The sequence below is a fragment of the Engystomops pustulosus genome, chromosome 6 (assembly GCF_040894005.1).
Source record: "Engystomops pustulosus chromosome 6, aEngPut4.maternal, whole genome shotgun sequence".
NCBI lineage: Eukaryota > Metazoa > Chordata > Amphibia > Anura > Leptodactylidae > Engystomops > Engystomops pustulosus.
Genome location: NC_092416.1, coordinates 135286928 through 135306623, shown reverse-complemented (window position 1 = coordinate 135306623; position 19696 = coordinate 135286928). Strand labels below are relative to the sequence as shown.

General features: G+C 41.7%; 1 protein-coding gene across 7 annotated transcripts in view; it reads right to left on the bottom strand.

Moving 5' to 3' along the window:
• The window catches only part of TANC2 (tetratricopeptide repeat, ankyrin repeat and coiled-coil containing 2), a 269159-nt gene that overhangs the window by 89100 nt on the left and 160363 nt on the right, over positions 1–19696 (bottom strand). Inside the window, exon 1 of one of the 7 annotated variants that reach the window (XM_072111167.1) lies at positions 16781–16918. The exons of the other annotated variants lie outside the window; for them this stretch is intronic. The gene's annotated coding sequence lies outside the window, so the exon portion shown is untranslated. Of the gene's footprint in view, positions 1–16780; positions 16919–19696 lie in introns of those variants that run through there. 7 annotated transcript variants of the gene reach the window in all.

Below are 19696 nucleotides of genomic sequence, written 5' to 3'. Positions count from 1 at the left end.
AAATAAGGAAAATCACAATGTACACCCAGCAAAAGGACATCAATGCAAAGATAAAGTACTGGATCTATCCAGGACCGTATGTATAGCTCATATACCAAGAAGGTGCAACACTTGTACATGGTTTTATTTGGTTTCCAAAGGACATGGAATTATTCTTTTCTGATCCTATGATGCTGTGCTGAGCCATCACTGTGTGGATTATTTGCATACTTCAATATCAGCGTCTTCTTTGGCCCCTATGTGACATTACTGTTTATTATCTCTGTACTGTGATATCACTGTGTGAATAATGCCTGTAATGTGTCAGCACTGTAAACATTACCCTTGTACTGTGACATCACTGGGTGTATGATCTGAACTGTGACAGTATTGCGTGCATTATTTAGTACTATATTCCTGTACTATGACATTACTGTGTACATTATCCCTGTACTGTGACATCACTGTATAGATTATCCCTGTACTGTAACATCACTGTACAGATTACTGAACAGTGACATCATTGTCTTTATTACTTCTGTATTGTAACAGAGAAAATATCTCTGTACTGTGACATTATTTGATATTATGGCCCCTACAGAGCCCAGATCTCAACATAATTGAGTATGATATTACATGAAGAAATAAGTATCTGAGCTACCCTACATCCATTGAAGAACTGTGGTTAGTTCCCCCAAGATGTTTGGAACAACCTCACTACCAAGACATAGCTTCATATAAGGCCATAAAGCCAAGAACTATAATAAAGTCTATTTCTTTTCTGACACTAAATTGAAATAGAAGGTTATTCTTCTTCTTACAGTATATAGACAGCCAATATCAATACCAAACCAGCACAGGGGGGCTTACGGCACCCAGGGTGGGCTCCAATGCCTTTCATGTTAGGGGCACATCTTAAGCTTCAGCACAATCATTAATTATTCATTACTAAACTGTCACTAATTTGCTCTCTTGCTCCGGTCTGATGTGTTTTCTGGCTCCTGCCAGTTCTCTTTAAGCAGCAGAAATGATATGGAGTATAATCCTTTTCATCACTCCAGTCTTCTCAGGACAGACTGAGCAGCGTCAGGGATTTAACACTATATCATAAGAAACTAACATGTGCCCTTTATTATATACCCCAATATGACTAAGTGCACATCGACCACAGCAACCACACACCAAGTGCTTTCATCTACAATAATGACAACCTGCTCGTATGGGATATGTGACATTTTGTGAGCTCTCCAGACTCATTTATTGTCCAAAGGACTTCAATCACCTGACACCTTCTCACCCTAATCCATAATGTCAGCAAGTGACGATCTGATAAGACCCGTAGGATTGACACTTCACCTAAACCTTTTATGTCACTTACAAGCCAGTCTCCACAGCTAGGTGTGAGCTTCTCTTCAGCTGTAATGCATGGCAATGACTATTCTCTCTACATATGAATGGATTCACAAATAGAATAGAGCTGGAGAATTCAGTGCTATTTATACAATTCTCTGTAACTGCTACCTAAAATGTGAAATGTTTACCACACATACACTGTATACACTGTATATATAAGTTTATTAGAAAATATATTCAATATAATATAAAAACATCCAAACGTTATGGAGCATCTAAGATGTCTATAAACCCTAATAGGCCATGCTTCGAGATGATGCCTTCATGAAACTGCAAGTTTATATTAGACCACCCCTTATGTCTCATTTATACATATGCTCGGATATAGAGGGGCTGGCCAGATCATTTGCATATCTTTTAATGGGGCTGTCCAATGACTCAAGTTAGCACATATCCACTTGCTGATCGGTGCGAGTCTCAATGATGGGATCACGAGAATGGGGGTTACATTGTACCCCCCATTGCAACCCTAGATGAAGAGAGCAGTTGGTTGCACATATGCTCCATTCATCTCTATGGTATTGATGGAGATTATAGTAGTCGAGACACCCGGTTGCCATAATAATAATTCTTTATTTATATAGCACGCACAGTTTATGTAGCGCAGCACAGAATTTGCCAAACCAGTCCCTGTCCCCATGGGGTTTACAATCTAATCAATCTACCAGTATGTTTTTGGGATGTGTGGTAGGAAAGCAGACACCCACACAAACACCTAGAGAACATACAAACTCTTTGCAGATGGGATTTGAACCCAGGACACCAGCAAAGCCAATACTCGGCAATTTCCATCAACGGCACAGAGATGAAAAGAACAGCCGGTTGCAGCTCTCTTCATCTAGGAGTACAACAGATTCCAGTTCCTATGATCAATGGGGGTACCATAACTAAGACATAATTAGATGGTTTTTATGGTCCATTGATCTGATCCTGTCCAATTACAACAAAGCATGCACTACTCTGATCCGAATTATATACGAAACTCGTCCACTGAAGTCAATGGGTGCTTGAATAATGCCAACTTGAATGCCGTCCTAGTTCAGAGCTGTACAAATCGGATGTGGAAATAGGATACAAGTAGGATGACGCTAAGCCTACAAAAACAAATTTCACTGATCAAATTTGCACCTTTTCACACTGGTTTTAGAAACAATCTGCACCCCATTGCTTATTGGTTCCTTGGGTCCCTCTATAACTGCGCAGGGTACACAAATGGCATGTCTGTATTTGTGGCACTATAAGGAAGACTCATTCATATAATAAAAAAAAAAAGAAATATCCACATGACTGATGTATAGTATAGTATATTTACATCGTTAGTTCCCATATTCTAGACCTCATATACAGTATGGTTTTCTACAAATAGGAGGTGAACTTTACTGGAGTTAAAAAGGTAAAAACGTAACCGATTTTTTCTTTTTAAAAAAGGGCAAATGAGCCAACACCAGTTCTGTCTATTAAGAGACAATTTCTAGAGTGATTCAGTGGTGAAATATGATGTGAGAACACACTCACACCTTCCGTCATCTATGCCAGTGGCAGAATGAAACAAACAGCTTTGTATAAGAGATACAGACTTTTCTCCAGCGACGTATGTGGCCAAAGATGATACAACTTGTTCTTGGTTCAGGTTATTCTGCCGGCGTTTCTGTCTCCCCATCTCTCTACCTGAGCTGCCTAATAGATCTGGATTTATTCCAGACCACTGGAGACCCAGAGCTCGTGGATAGCCTTGCAGGCTGAGTTCTAGCAAACCCAGTTGCCCATTTTCTTTTTGCAAGATCAGCGTGTCGGCAAGAAGCGACAGCCCCTTTTCCTGGAACAACAAGTACTACATGAAGGAAAGAACGAGACAAGCTTAACTGAACCATATAAACTAATCCCGAGCCCGCAGCGAGTGACTAAGCAGTTTGTGAAAGGTCTGTGGAGGAAACAAAGAGTCCTCTCTTCCCCCCCTTTCGTGTTCTGCTACCTTATCCAGAGGCGAAGATGAGGTGAGGTTTTACGCAAGTTATAGCTCTGCTCTCACAGCAGCTGAACAATATTCAACATTGAACCCGAGGAGGAGACGGCTACAGACAGGAAGTGACTTGCACATTGGCCGTGCTAAGAGAACAAAGAGCTCAGCGATGGTGGTGTCATACTGCTCCCTGGCTCCACTCTATAGTATAAGAGGTATACTGCCATATTGCTGCATAGGATGGCTACTACTGGCTTGAATTAGGATGCCTTCACGTGTTCAGGTTTCTTTTTTGTGAAACCAAAACCAAGAATGGGTGGGGAAAATAAGTCAAATATTAAAATAAGAAAATATGTTAGCATCCAGCAAGAAACACTGGATAGCATAGTGTTTTAGACTAAGACATAGGCTCAAAGTCATGATAGCCTATGGGAGTCAGATGCCACTTTATGGAATCCATCCAAAGCCTCCGCTGAACGAAAACTCTGACTTACAGATACTTACGACAAACAAGAGACATGAATACAATTTGCTCTAAAAATTGCCATGTGAAGGGGGCGTAGAGGGGCAAGGGAGCCTGTGGAGGGGGTGGGCACAAGGCATTCCCACCCCATTCCTGCGTTCTTTTGAGAAACCAAAAGCTACGCCAGGTCGGACCTGGAGTAGTTTTGCCCGGCAGTCACCCCACCAGCCACTCCAAGAGGCCTAAACCTCTTGATGTATCTGACCTCCTTGGAGAATCTAATCGCATTGTACATTGTGTCCTATCTGCAAGCAGCATGTTACAGAGCAGAAGGAACTGAGCACTTTATATATAGTGTCCTGTCTGCAAGCAGCATATAATAATGAAGGACATCCTACAAGTAAAACCATTGCAGAAGCCAGCCTACCCACCTGCAGATTTGTTTCTGCGAGTTTTGAGACTGTTACATTCATCTGAATTGTATGTTCCAGTCGCTGCCTGTGCCTGTCGCCTGAACAACTCTATTACAAATAAACGTTGGGGATTTTAGGTAGTAGAAATCTCTGCAACAAATCTGTCTGTGCTTGCAGGGGAGTTATTTCAGAGGGTAAACCACTGAGAAGTCGGACAGATAGCCCGTTGTGATGTTCGGAAGCAGCACAATGGGTGACATTTCTATAACTCTTATTCATGTAAGTCTTGGGTGTGCATCTCATAGTGCAGATTTTTTTGCTGAATCTTCTTGAGTCTGAAATATGTTTCATTATTCTGAATGGGATTATTTTGGCAGCAAGTATAAAACTTTCTGCATACACTAATAAGATAAAAGGAACAGATTTCCAGCTGTAGAAACTTGAACAGCAGACCCTTTAGCATTGGAATGCAACCTTGGGCACTGTTCAGACGTTGCGTTTAAATGAGGGTTACAAATGCAATGCTAGCATGGCGGGAGTCAGTAAACAATGCAAAACATGTACAGCTGGTTCCCAAACGCAAGCATTTAGGTCTCTAAGCATCAGTGTTCGGGAGTTAAGATGACCCTATCAATGTATTAGAGGTGGCAAATTGGTGAACAGAATCAGTATATAATCCAATAAACCGCATCCTTTACCTAAATTATCCGGCTGTTGAATGCTCCCATCTGGAAGAACCTGATAAAGTTACTATATATATATCAGTATACGACACATTCTCCAAAGCGGGTTAGACCGTGTGCAGGTGATAATAGAACAAGCTTGTCATTAATGTGACTTCAATTCGTAGGAAGATGAGAAAATTGGAAGAGGTGGTAGCACAAAAGATGTAAAAGCCTTTAGGCTTCTAAAAAAGCATGGAAAACAAAAAGCTTGTAGTTCTAATTATTGGAATTAATGGAAGCTATTAAGAGAAAGAAACGTATATTAAATACATTCAAAGTCTGCTGCACCATTGTACCGAGCCTCGGTGAGTCATCAGAAGATCACAGGTTCCATGTGCCATGACACCACAGTCTCACTTTCTCACCCTGAGGACCTCCAGAGAGCATGGCCTGCTTATAGTCTCTTCATCAGCCATGTGATGTCTTGTGAGTGGAGGCTTCTAGTTAGCATTTGCTAATTGCATCACAGAGAAATCTGATTAGCATAAATGAGGGTTGTGTGACAATACCACATTACAGCAATCTCACAGTCTTGCTAATCATTCCCCTACAACCCGTGACAGCAGAGAAGATTTTCTTTGCCCTAAATGCCCTCTTTTCCTGTGACCTTTACATTCTCCCTTCACCTTGAAGGTTCTAGCTCATACCAAGTCAAGCAAAACATCAAATTATTGACAGTACATTATCAGTAAGGACCCCCTCTAATCATGACCTCGACAAACCCTCAGAGCCCTCCTAGGAGCAAACGTCAGATGGCATTTCCGTCTACCCCAGCACCGCTTACCCCACCTGACCTCTTCTCGCGCTGGATTGCAGATTTCAATCAAACATTACTGCATAAATATTTCATAGAAGTTTAACTTCACAAGTAAAAGTCTATTACATAAAAGGCTCTGCGATAAAAGACTCTAGGGGAAAAAACTGCTGGATATGTAACAGACTGACTGCAGATATCATATAGGATCACAGTATCCTCTAGAGCCTCTCCAGCTATAACTCCCAGGCTTCCCTGGGTATTGATTTGTGTTAGCTGCAGTATTTTTTTTTAAACAAAAATATCCATTAAAAATAAAGTGTAAGACATACTTTCTTGAAATTCACCTAAATGGATACTATTTACTGTACATTCTCAGTGAAGCAAATATCTACTGTGAGGTGATGAATAGTTTGAGCAATAATAATTTTGCCCTGACATAATAATGGACTATAATACTACTAAGAAAACATTCACATGGGGTTTTGTTCATACACTCAGGAAAGCTCCTGCTGTATATGATGAGGTTATCTATTGAGATATACTAGCAGATGGACTTTTAGTCCGGGTAGGCACAGTATACATTGCATACTGTGGGAAACAAAAGATGGAAAGATTCACCAGGCTAATCTTTCCATCCTGCTCCCTCCTCTTGAGTGACATTTACTCTCAGCAAAAGCCACTGGAGGCAATGGGGTGAAGGAAGCAGAGCATGGCACCTTGCTTGGGCCTTCACTGAGCGTACGCTATGGGAGGTCCCCAGTGATGTAACTATCCTTGTATGGGAAACACCCAGTACCTCTGCATCAGCCAATCACTGTTTGCTGCTGATGTCCGCCCCTCATCTCAAGAGGGAGGGTAGTAACAGGACATGTATCACACTTAATGTGCATACAGTAAGCTACATCCTACCCCACTGTTGTAGGGATACGTCGGGAATCCTTCCTAATGTATCCTTACAACGGAGGCAGTAAAACGTGATGTGAACCTAGGGATGTTATTGCACTTTGATATAGGGTGAAGGTCCATTTACCTATGACAATTCCTGACCACAACAAGAGACACTGTTTACCTTATATTAACTATTGCATTGCACACTAAGCACAATTCCTTGTGTATTACAAAATACGAGTAATATGTTCTGTACAGGAAAATTACCCATGAAAGGCTAGGTGGCTATACCATACTCTGACTCCTTTTACAGAATACATTACACCCAGATTTATCAATGTATGTGGAACATCTGTCCTAATATACCATAGAAAAAAATGTCACAAATCATTGGAAAAATTTCACAGTTTATGCTACACATGCAAAAAGTAAAAAAAAAGTGGACATGGTCTCCATTCATCAACTAGATTTAGGAAATAAGAGTTCTTTTTACAGAGACATTACCAATTCGACGCTTTGAAGGCGTGTGGACTCTTTGATGCCCAAGTGGGGAATTCTGGGCAATATGCAAATATGTTTTCCAGGATAGGATAAGGAAACCATTGCCTTTTAGCTCCCTTGTAAGGCAGCCGCCTTGACATTAAGCATGACTTTCAGAAAGCTAAATGACATGATGGGCACATTTACTAAGGGTCGTAGGCTGCACTTTTGTCGGACTGTGCACGTTCTTCATGGCCTAAACGGCTTGTACAGGTCTTAAAGAAGTGCCTGTGCTGTTATTGTGTCACACAAGCCCCTTTTGTGGCGCAGCTGCGCTTGCTTCCAGGCAACACAAATTAGGCCTATGTTAAAGGTGCACCACAAAAAAAGATTGTAAACTCTATCGGACCAGTGCGGGGAAGCACATTCATGATTTCTGGCGCACAATCTTAGTGAATCGCCGCATGCAGCATTATAGATGGACAATGTACTTTTAATGAACTCTAGTGACCTTTTATGTAAATGTGTCCCAATAGAATATCTATTCCATTTGGAGCCAACGGGGGAGATTTATCAGAAAAGTCCGAGGTAAAACTGTTCAGAGCCCAGTGTTAATTTTATAAACAGCAGTGAGAAAATGAATGCTGAGCTCTGATTGGTTGCCATGACCAACTAGAATAGTTCTACTCTCAGACATTTCTGTTAAATCTCCCCAAGGTTTTCCTCGTTACACCCTAAAAAACATATCTGCATTTACCAACTGCACAAATCAGCACCAATAAGTCTATCAGGCACTAAATATTTCCACTTAACTATTTGTTTTTATGTCTGGCTTATGATGCGCAACAGAGAAAAACAAACAAGGTAAACAAACGTGGTATAGAAACGTGGTATAGCATTGTTGTATGGCACCATTAGAAGGACTAATATAGAATAGTGTTGAGCAAATGAGACTTTACGCTGGACAATTATGGCAACCAATACACAGAATTGTCAGAAAATTAATAGAGATGAACATAATGTATAATTCCTTGTAAAAACTCTTAAAACGACCAGGTAGCCCCGCAGATACCGCAGAGAGGGTTAAAAGTAGCAACAATGTGTCAGTTCTGCCAATTCAAAATATGGCATAAGTGTTCAGAGAATCGGGTCCAGAGGTTGTATGGGGTCAGGAGATCGGTCAAACCGTGAGGGCCATTGGGGCCACGTCTGCCAGAATATGCAACACTCTTCCAGCTGCTGCCTGCTCAGAGCCCTTTAAATCAGAACTAATGTGATGTGGCAGGCTCATAAATATTCATATTCAATATATTTATGCCCGGCGTCACTGCACGTCTATCGGACAGCAGGGATATTAATGCGGATAAATCAGCGTCTCGCCCAATAATTATTCACAGTAGCAGTAGCAGGCCCAGCACTTTCCTTACTATCATTACCAAGTACAATAGACCCAAAAAACATCCGCTGAACATGTGAAAGCAGGACTAGAAAGCCTATGACTGCGGTGGAGACATCATCCTGGCGTACCTGAGGCTTACAGATTATACCGTGACGTACCGTAAACTGCCTCAAAAGTCGTTGAAATGAGAGCTCTTCCTGCGTTCATGAGGAATAACGCTTCATTCATACACTTCTGAGAGAAGAACTTCCTATCTGCAGGTTACAGAGACAGCTGAATATAAACTTCTAGAACCCTCCTTAAAGGGACCCTCTGCTACACAGTAAAAGCATAATGCATAATTGAAATACCTTGTGCCCTCCATTATTAAGTTTCTAAGACTCAGGTTACACCTGTGTCCGTCAGGTTCAGTTCCCCCTTCCATTAACAAAATGACAAAAAACACAGCGCTGCAGTCAGCGTCTTTCTTTTCGCTATTGTAACAAAAGTTTAACGGAAGGCACCCTTACATACATTGAAGTCAACGGGGGACCAAAGGTGAACATTAAATTCAATTACCCTCTGCTGAAACTCCTAATGAAGGTGTGACTGTAGGTGTGAACTAAGACCTAAACTTTCTATTGGGTGGCATTTGACATTGGCTCTGACCGCTTAATAATCCATCAAAATTACTATGAATCCTGAGACCAAGCTTTGACAACTATGCCAGCCACATAAATGGAGCAATAATCCTGGTAAAGGGAATGAAAGAATGGAGATATGATTATTTATCATCCAATTTTGACATACTCAATTATCAGATAATTATAATTAAAAAAAACTGTAATCATCCGGTGATTACATCAGTTATATGAGAAAAAGTTTAGCCCATGTAAATGAGGCGAGTAATTAATTAGTAGTTCATAAAAAGACCCTTAATACAGTTGTGAACATGTAGTTGATCACTTACAACAAGTAGTAGGTTCACCAGCAGAACAATAAATTAACACAATTCTTCCAGACGTGTGAAAATAGTTATGACTGTGCCACTGTGTGGAATACACAAACCCACACAAACCACGATAGTCATCCTCTAAAGATCTAGCCCAGTGATGGCAAACCTTTTAGAGACAGAGTGCCCAACCTACAACCAAAACCTACTTTTATGTCGCAAAGTGCCAACATGACACCTTAAGCAGTAACCTATTGACCCACCTGTATCACAAGTTTCAATCGTATTGGCGTCCTGAGGACACCAATGCAACAGAAAGATGGAGAAATTATAGCTTCCTTCCAGGTTCCCCTGAAGAGAAACAATTAGGGGACCCAGAGCAGGAGCTCCAATGATAATCCATCTCTGTCCACACCTTCTCACTTCTTGTGTAGTCCTGGCAGCCAAGGAGGTGTCACTTTAGCATGGCATGTCCATGGCTGTCTTGGACCGCAGGAGAAAGCCATTAGTCACATCTAGAGAATTCTGTGCTGGGGTGAAGGCCTGGGTGCCCACAGAAAGGGCTCTGAGTGCCACTTCTGACACCCGTACCATAGGTTTGCCACCACTGACCTAGCCTATTAGGCATCTTGGTTTTTGGGGAATGAGTAGTATTTCTTCATGGCACCAGGGCTGAATGTAAAAAAGGTTCACAGGTTGCTGAAACAAAGAACCTGAATTAAAAAAAAAGAAGAAGTCATGCCCCCAATTTGACAATATGCTACCTACAAACATTTTTTTCCTTAGATGAAGGATCTCTTGTCCACTCTTCCCGACAGTGTGTCTTCAGTGTTTTTGAAGTGTCTGAGCTGTATGTCCACATGTTCGCAAAAAAACCTCCAGAAGGCTGAAAAATTATGTCAGCAGGTAGCTTGTTCCAACCCCTTGTAGTGTCATGAATGACACCTGTGAGGCATCTGTATTTTTCATGTTCCCAAAAACTTCTATGGGATGGCAGAACCACAAACACTGCTGTGAAGCTTTTTCTCTGGGGCACCACGCTCACACACAGGGCTGTGTATATGAGAGCATAAAAATGCATTGAGGATGTGAGCTAGCTGCAATAAAAAGGGCAAGCTCACGAAAAACTACATTTGTGCATATGAGGGCTTAGATGCTTAATAATAATAATAAGAATTATTATTCTTTATTTATATAGCGATGCACAGAGCTTGCCAAATCAGTCCCTGTCCATAATTGAGTTCACAATCTAATCAACCTACCAGTATGTTTTGGAGTGTGGGAGGAAACCGCAGGACCCAGAGGAAACCCACGCAAACACGTGGAGATCATCATAGTGTCTGCATCTCAGCAAAGGTGACTAGTGAGGCTGGTGTAAGTAATCTACTCAAATGTAATTTCATCTTTGGCTGAGCAAGTGCATACAGCAAAAACTAAAGCTATAAAAGCAGCACCAGTACTAATTGGCGCTAGGGAGTCTTACTAGGCTGTGTGATGATGTCATTGTCATTATGCAACATCCAACCTGAGGCTGGTCCTGTACACAATCAAAAGACTATGGTTAAGATTAGAGAACAGCTTATCTTTTCTTGTGGCCGTCATTGCAGGAACAAGAAAATAAAGCATGGGAGATTCATGGGAAACAAACATTGGACAAAGTCATGGGTCTTTACCGCATAAAGAGTTTGTTCAACTCAAATTGTAGTATACAAACAATGTAAAGAAAAGTTAAAAACAAAAAACTTCCCACGTATAGGTGCTTTGTGGCAGCATCTGCCGTCTACCCATTCTGATTTTTCTAAGGTGACCAGTGCAGAAAATCACTGGCCTCAGAGGTGACCAGTAAACATGGCACGCCATTGTTGAGGTCAGCGATTGGCTTGATCAATGTCATGTGATACTTAGGAAGTGGAAGGATCTTATTTGAACCTTTAGAACAACAGATGACCTTAAAGGACATCTACCACCAGGATGAAGGACTGTATGCAAATGAGCCTGAGGGGCTCCATGCTCCATTAACAACTACCGAGCCCTTCATCCCAGCATGCCCTTTAAGACAATCTATTATAGGTATATGTATATAGCTAAAAGTAGACCATTAAGAAATATTGACTTCCTTGCTTATGGATTGTCAAAAATAAATGTAGAAGACATCAGAGAGTCGTGTGAGAAGGGGATATGGTAACCATCAGGTGCCTCACACATCAACACTTAGGTTAGTAAGAATCTGTATTTCCCATTAAATATTGGACAGTTGTGTTGTTCCTATGTTATTCCATTCTACTAGTCCATAAGGTGTGTCCTCGACCATTCTTAAATTGTTGGCACTGGCTAAGTATCATCAATCCACTAGTCCATTAGGTGTTTTTCGGGGTTATTCTTATATTGCTGGCTTTGTCTGGGCGGTACCAACATGTTTAAAGACACGTTTCGGCAGCACAGGAAATGGGATAACTGGTCAAATGTCAATTTATTTGTCTATTTTGAAAGGAATATCCTGAGCATTGCACAACGCAGAGTTTTCCTATGAGATCCTCCAGAACTCTAATTTAACAAAAGTATTTACTAAAACTGTGAACACTTTCCTAATGTCACCTGCTCGGTCACTACCCATTGCCAGCTCAGTTAATCGGCATTAGAAGGGAAAAGATGTCATGCTTGGCAGTGTTCCTCTGAAGATCTGCAAGTTTACCTTGTAAATATTTCAAAGCCTTCTGCCAAGGCAAGCACAGCGACTGCGCAGTAATTACAATCAGGTCTGCCAGCTTGGCATACATAATGAATGGAGAAGGGCTGGCGTCTGCCGATGCCTCCTCTCATAGGAGTTGCCCTGCTCAGAGGCAGATAAACTTCTCTAGGCTGCACTGCAGGGCACTGTCTGCTTACTGCACATAATAAGGCATAGGCCTGACTTTGGCAGCTAAATAGTAGCAGGCGGCTTTTCAGCCTCTTAGTAACAATTAGCCATATTTCCTACATGCAAGTTTGCCCGGTAATGTGTGAAACGGGCTGACACATGCCACAGCACACTGGGATGTTGGTGTATTTAATTATCATCGGGCACAGGATAACAGAAAGCACAGAGTATGTGGAAAGCAGAGGGGGGCCAGCCAGGCAGAGGGGCCATTAACCCTGGGCAGTTGTAAATTTAAGAAGTTCTAAGTGGAAAACACTTTGATTCTTCCATATAAAATGCAGACAAGCTAAGCCGTTACAGGGACATTTGTCTAAGTGTGAATAATTACATAGTGTATCCAGAAATTACAAAGGTGACAGCATTAATGTACATTGGGATGCCCATCTCACATCTGAAAATGGGAAATGTTTAAATTTCAACTAAATAAGAATATGATAGATGATATTGTTGTGGTCAGAAAATAATCAGTTGTCAACAATCATTTATACAACCTGCAGACTAAAATCCTTACTCCTTACTGATGATATTAATCAGGACAAAGTGCACAATAATAGGCGGAGTATGAGAAGTAGAGTATGCGGCTACTGTGGTGCTAGTCCATCCTTGAATTATATGGTCATAAATTAAATGGTCAGCAAGTATAGGGTACAAATACAGGACCCTGGTATAGCCAGCAGTCAACTGAAGGAACCATAATGTATGCCATGGTAGCACCAGCTGGCTTTACAGCATAGCACAGTGATGGTGAACTTTTTAGAGACCGAGTGCCCAAACTACAAACATACACTCACCGGCCACTTTATTAGGTACACCATGCTAGTAACGGGTTGGACCCCCTTTTGCCTTCAGAACTGCCTTAATTCTTCGTGGCATAGATTCAACAAGGTGCTGGAAGCATTCCTCAGAGATTTTGGTCCATATTGACATGATGGCATCACACAGTTGCCGCAGATTTGTCAGCTGCACATCCATGATGCGAATCTCCCGTTCCACCACATCCCAAAGATGCTCTATTGGATTGAGATCTGGTGACTGTGGAGGCCATTTGAGTACAGTGAACTCATTGTCAAGAAACCAGTCTGAGATGATTCCAGCTTTATGACATGGCGCATTATCCTGCTGAAAGTAGCCATCAGATGTTGGGTACATTGTGGTCATAAAGGGATGGACATGGTCAGGAACAATACCCAGGTAGGCTGTGGCGTTGCAACGATGCTCAATTGGTACCAAGGGGCCCAAAGAGCGCCAAGAAAATATTCCCCACACCATGACACCACCACCACCAGCCTGAACCGTTGATACAAGGCAGGATGGATCCATGCTTTCATGTTGTTGACGCCAAATTCTCACCCTACCATCCGAATGTCGCAGCAGAAATCGAGACTCATCAGACCAGGCAACGTTTTTCCAACGTTTTTTGATGAGCTTGTGCAAATTGTAGTCTCAGTTTCCTGTTCTTAGCTGAAAGGAGTGGCACCCGGTGTGGTCTTCTGCTGCTGTAGCCCATCTGCCTCAAAGTTCGACGTACTGTGCGTTCAGAGTTGCTGACAGGTTGTAACAGGTGGCGATTTGAGACATTTTTTGCTTTCTATCAGCTCAAACCAGTCTGCCCATTCTCCTCTGACCTCTGGCATCAACAAGGCATTTCCGCCCACAGAACTGCTGCTCACTGAATGTTTTTTCTTTTTCGGACCATTCTCTGTAAACCCTAGAGATGGTTGTGCGTGAAAATCCCAGTAGATCAGCAGTTTCTGAAATACTCAGACCAGCCCTTCTGGCACCAACAACCATGCCACGTTCAAAGGCACTCAAATTACTTTTCTTCCCCATACTGATGCTCGGTTTGAACTGCAGGAGATTGTCTTGACCATGTCTACATGCCTAAATGCACTGAGTTGCCGCCTTGTGATTGGCTGATTAGAAATTAAGTGTTAACGAGCAGTTGGACAGGTGTACCTAATAAAGTGGCCGGTGAGTGTAAATTTACTGTGAAGTGCCAACATGGCATTTTAAGCAGTAACTTATAGCCATCGGTTCTTCCACATCTTTGAATCGTATCGGGCCCCCTGAAGCCACCAATACAGTTGAAAGAAGGAGGGCAAATTCAGACTTCTTCTCTCCAGGGTCTCTCTGTACAGGAAGAATGGTGGGTCTAGCAGGAGGACCTCCAAATATATTTCAGTTCAGTCCACACCTTCTAATTTTACCTGCAGTTCCAAACAGCCAATGAAGTGTTGCTTTAAAGTAGCGCTGAGAGCAACATCTCTTAAGTTGCCTGGGACAGCAGGAATATTTGGTGGATTTGGTCCTGTTTGGTGAACTCTGTCCTAGGGCGACAACCTGAGTGTCCACAGAAATGGCTGTGAGTGCCACCTCTGGCACTCGTGCCACAGGTTCGCCATCACTGGCATAGCATCTTCATATCTAGATGTGAATAAACCAGGTGGCAACATGGCTCCATCTTTAGTCTGGTTCACCTCCTTCCAGGTACATAAACTTGTTAAAAAATCTGGGGTGGAGAGGGAGAATGAGGAGGAGACTGCAAGGAGGAAAGACAGAGCTGTGTGCACAGAGACAAAAAGATTATGAGAGCAAAGCAAAAGAGACAGACTGGAGCAGATGATGAAGGTGAATAATGGAGTTCATATGGAGGAGGGGTGTCAGTCCACAGCAGGGGGCAAGATCAGAGCATCCTGCTTCATGCTGGAGAGAGCTTTATGCGCTCAGCATTCTTTGGAGAACGGATGCAACCGTATGGTATCCATCCCCGGCCTCCACTGAGCATGGGCGTTTCCCAGGTGAACATCTCCAACACAAAATTACTGGCTGCTATCAATGTTTCCTCCTCCTCCCGCTTTCTAGTAAGAGTGGCTAAACCAGAGAACATATGCCACTGGATAAGTATAAGGTGGGATACGTTCTATTCCTCCGTTGCAAGTATAAAATCCTCCTGACGTATCCTTAAATCGGAGATAAATAAACGGAATGTGAATCAAGCCTAACCCTTAAAAGGGTACCAAGGGTGCATCAATATGTTTAACTAGCTTTCATTACATTCACTTAGATGCCTAAAGTCCAGCGAGTAAAGAATTCATTCACTGACATCCATAGACTGTCAAATTCATTCATATATTTGTAGCCGTCTCTGTGTGTTGCACATGCCCTGTGTATATACGATTGTACACTTCCGTCATCTATCTGCTGCAGTAGAACTCATTAATATTCTATGCCAGAGTAAGAATCTGTTCCAAAAGACTGTGCTGAAATGTTAAACAATCTACATGTCAGTACAACATGAGAAACTCCTGTTTAATCCCCTAACCATTAACACATTTTAATATTAAAATAAGATATTTAGCGTTTTTCTATATCTGTAGCATAGAATTCCCTACAGCATGTCTTAGTATGAAAAGAAGCAAAAATGTATAAAAAGAAAACCCAGAAATGCATCATAACAATGACTTGCACAACCTTTCCAGAAAGAATACACAGAATTTTACCAATTTGAAGTTCAATGATAGTTCCAAAAATATTGGGGGAAGCAGATTTGTGCAAAAAAAAAAAAAAAAAAAAGGTGGGTTCAAGCTGGGACCCCAGACCCTTTCCTCTATGACACATAACAGGGTACATATACCGGACTTGTGCAGATGTGACATCAATTTAATAAAGGCAGATCATGTAACACTATGCTATAACAATTTTACCCAATTTGTTCTTCTAGCTGAATATGCAAGTTACTGGAATGACAAATAAGGGATTATTTAACCATTTAAACAATCATCCCTATACAAAACCAAATATGCCAAAATGTTACATCAATTCTCTTAAAAATGCATATCCCCAATCAACCGCACCCATGTGTAGTCCCCTGGGACGTATTAACCCATGGACAGCTGGGTAATCCATTCCTCCACTTCTGCAGAGCAGGGGAACAGTTTCATGCTGAGAAAGGACGCAGCAGACGGTCGCTGTGATCGCTCTCCAGAATTGTTATCCGACAGTACAAGGACTAGTGAATCAGCAAGATTCAAGGGGACACCCAGACAATGCAGAATAAAGCCAAAGCAAAGTGTATATAGGCAAAAAAAGGCAATAAACATTGTTCCTGAAATCATCTGTCCACTTCTCGATCCCTGGGGAACGTTAGAGAGCACTGTGATAAATGTCCAGACAACAACTAGTAAAAATTCTTCATGTTCAGTGGTTACAAATAGCAGTGACATTCAGAGATGCACGGCGACACATTCATATGGGATGAAAGAATTCAGGTGACCCATAAAAACCAAACCCAAATAGAAACAATAACTATACTGCATGGTGCAAAGGAGCTACCACCTTGTGTACAAGGGGATAGCTGCAGAATTTACAACTTGGGAAGCTTCCAGAGGTCATCAGGTAAACTACAATAATAAAATCCATTCATACATAAGACTACGTAGTAAAGTACATTCTCACCTCATTATAAAGTGACGGGAGCACTGCACCATTCTGCTGGGCTCATGAAGGACGCTGGAGGAGGAGAAAGGCAGAGCAGCACATTAGGTGCCAGCCTCATACTGCAGTGTGTGCACTGAGGCAGATGCACAGGTATCTACGCACCAGCCTTACAGCTGCCTCCTCCGCAGGGGGGTGGAGAGGACAGGAGGAGGTGTAGATACTTTCGGTTTTCCATTAACCCATCAGTTTCAGCATCTTTTTTGCAGCACCTTCACAGTATGAACACCTTCATACCAAGCACCCAGTATTCACTAAAGCAGAATTCATACTCAGGCATGTAGGGACTGAAATAGTTAAAGTTGGTGGTAGACATACAGATAGATTGGTAGCCATGATCTACATCTCAGCATCTTAACAGAGCAGCACTTCTTACCTAAAGGAAAGCTGCTGGGAATAAACAAGCCTTCCAAAAAAATAAAAAGGGTTGCTGCACTACTTAATCCCAGTCACTGCAGTGAATAAAACACAACGAAGGAAACTCAAGGAAATCCTTCTTCTCAATCGCATAAGGAGTATCAAAGGCAGAGACTTAGACCTGATCAGAAATTCAACACCTACCCCATAATCAATATAAATTGTCAGGGATCAGACCCACCATCACCATAGGATGCGACTAGTCAGACTTGCATTGTCCTCCAAGCTGTTTTGGGGGAACCAACAGAAATAGCTGGGACATCGTGTGAAACAAAGGGGGGTTGAGTTGTTTTTTTGAGTTTCTGAACAAGAGGTTTAATAAAAACATATTCAAATATCATTTAATCATTTACTAGTATGTTAAAAATAAGGATCTGTCGCTCTAGTATGTGAATGAGAATTGAGCATGGTAAAGTGCCCACGGGTCCACAAAAACATGGACAGCGCCAAAAGTATCCAATATAGAGACTAAAGAGATTTTTTTTTCAACACAAGTTGAACTGATGGAAAAAACTGTGGAATTTTCATGCTTAGCGGAAGAATGGGCCCCATCTCGGAAGACAACGGCTAACCAGGCTGGTGACAGCTGAAGAGCCCTAAGTTATGTATTGGAGCCAGTGCTGGCAGAGACGGAGATTCTGCTTATTATCACATCTCTGACAGATAAAGGAGCCGTATTCTGCACTTCTAGTATGCACTGTCCTGAGCCAGATTCAGCTGATCTTACGAAGGTTGTGGCGAGCCAGAGACAGTATTTACAGCCAAGATGCATGAAAATTATCCCAACCGGCTGCTCACTGCTGCTGGAAGCCGGATGAGACTCTAAGAATGGATGGCCCGATGCCATCAGTAGCAAAAACTCACAAGACTGTTCAAAGCCAAGTCATCAATAACAGAATCTTGTGTAAAGTGAGGTCATCTTCTGAGCTCTGATTCATCCTAAGATTCCCTTTCAGATTTAAAAAAAAGAGAAAAAAGTTCCCCATCTTAATCCCCCTTTTTACCAAGTAAAAACAAGCTCCATAACACCAAATCAATCTAGACAATTCTATGATGTAATCCTCCAGGGCTCTAGTAACACACATGCTCTTACTTGTTTGTATACACAAGGAACATCTGTAAGGACAGCACTTCTAAAAATGTCTCCATGACATGTCAAAGGCACCGCTCCAGGCTGTAAAAAATTACCTAAAAAGCTTCCAAACAGAAATATAGGAACCAACTTAAAACTACATGTGGTTGCCAAATAATAATACATGAGCTGTATAATTTACCAATAGATATGCGGCTGATGGCGAGTATCACATGTTCCTCTCCCGAAGGAAAAAGTAGGATCAAGGTGGATACTATTCCCTTATAACCCTGGCTGGGGTTACAATTATAAAATATACAGTTCCGACTTGCAAACAAATTCAACTTGAGAACAAACCCACAGAACCTGTCCTGTACGTAACCCGGGGACTGCCTGTAGTTACAATCCTGTACACAGAGAAATTGGTTCTTTTTTTATACAAAGTTTAGGAGGCAGTAATACAGAGGTTATGCAGTATATAGGCCACCTTTATTATCTTATAGAATGCAATACAATGTGTGGTGAGAAAAAAAAAAACAGTCCTATGTACATTCTAAAGTACTGATCCAGAATGAGATATAAACCCATAAGAATTAGACATCGATTATCATATATAACGGGTAAACTTTCATATAATACCGGGATTAATCTTTACCTTCAACAAACTTGACTTGGCCAAGATTTGTCAACGTTATTTGTCATTAGGAATCGCTACCATTGATTCTTCCCTTTACCAACAGGATATTTCATAGTTTATCTGCTCTTACTTTTAAGAACCATTTTCTTTATAAATCTCTAAATTTGCTTTTCTGCAGCAAGATTTGTCCCCTACTTCTTTATAAAGTTCTAGCACAGAACATACCACGCGCTAGTTCTGACCACACATTGGTATACACGTATCAGATCATCTCAAAGGGATTTTTTTTTACAAGCAGAACAGGCCTAATTCTTATAGACCTACCCCTGATAAAGCCACTGTGAGTGATGGACAGCACTGGATATGGATACTTATCAGTACAAGTGATATCACAGTTACCAGGCACATTTTAATGACCAGACTACACACTATGAATAACCAACTTTGGTAGCAAGTCGGTAGCTCCTTCTCCCTCCTTTCAACTTTTTTTTACGTAACTTTGGGGGAGATTTTTCTCAACGGAAGCTCCCAATGGACACATATAAGATCGTAAAATTCCCAAACTGTTCATACTGGTGAGTTCCATGATGAGCCCTCATTGATTTCTACAAGGGGCTTGAGCTGAACCCAAGAGCTGCAGTGTATAGTATGGGGAAGGGAGAGAGCAGAAACATGGGTTATACCATACATTTCCATTGGATGAAGCAGCAACAGTGCAGTTATAGATCAGGTTCTTTTCAGACAAGGGCAA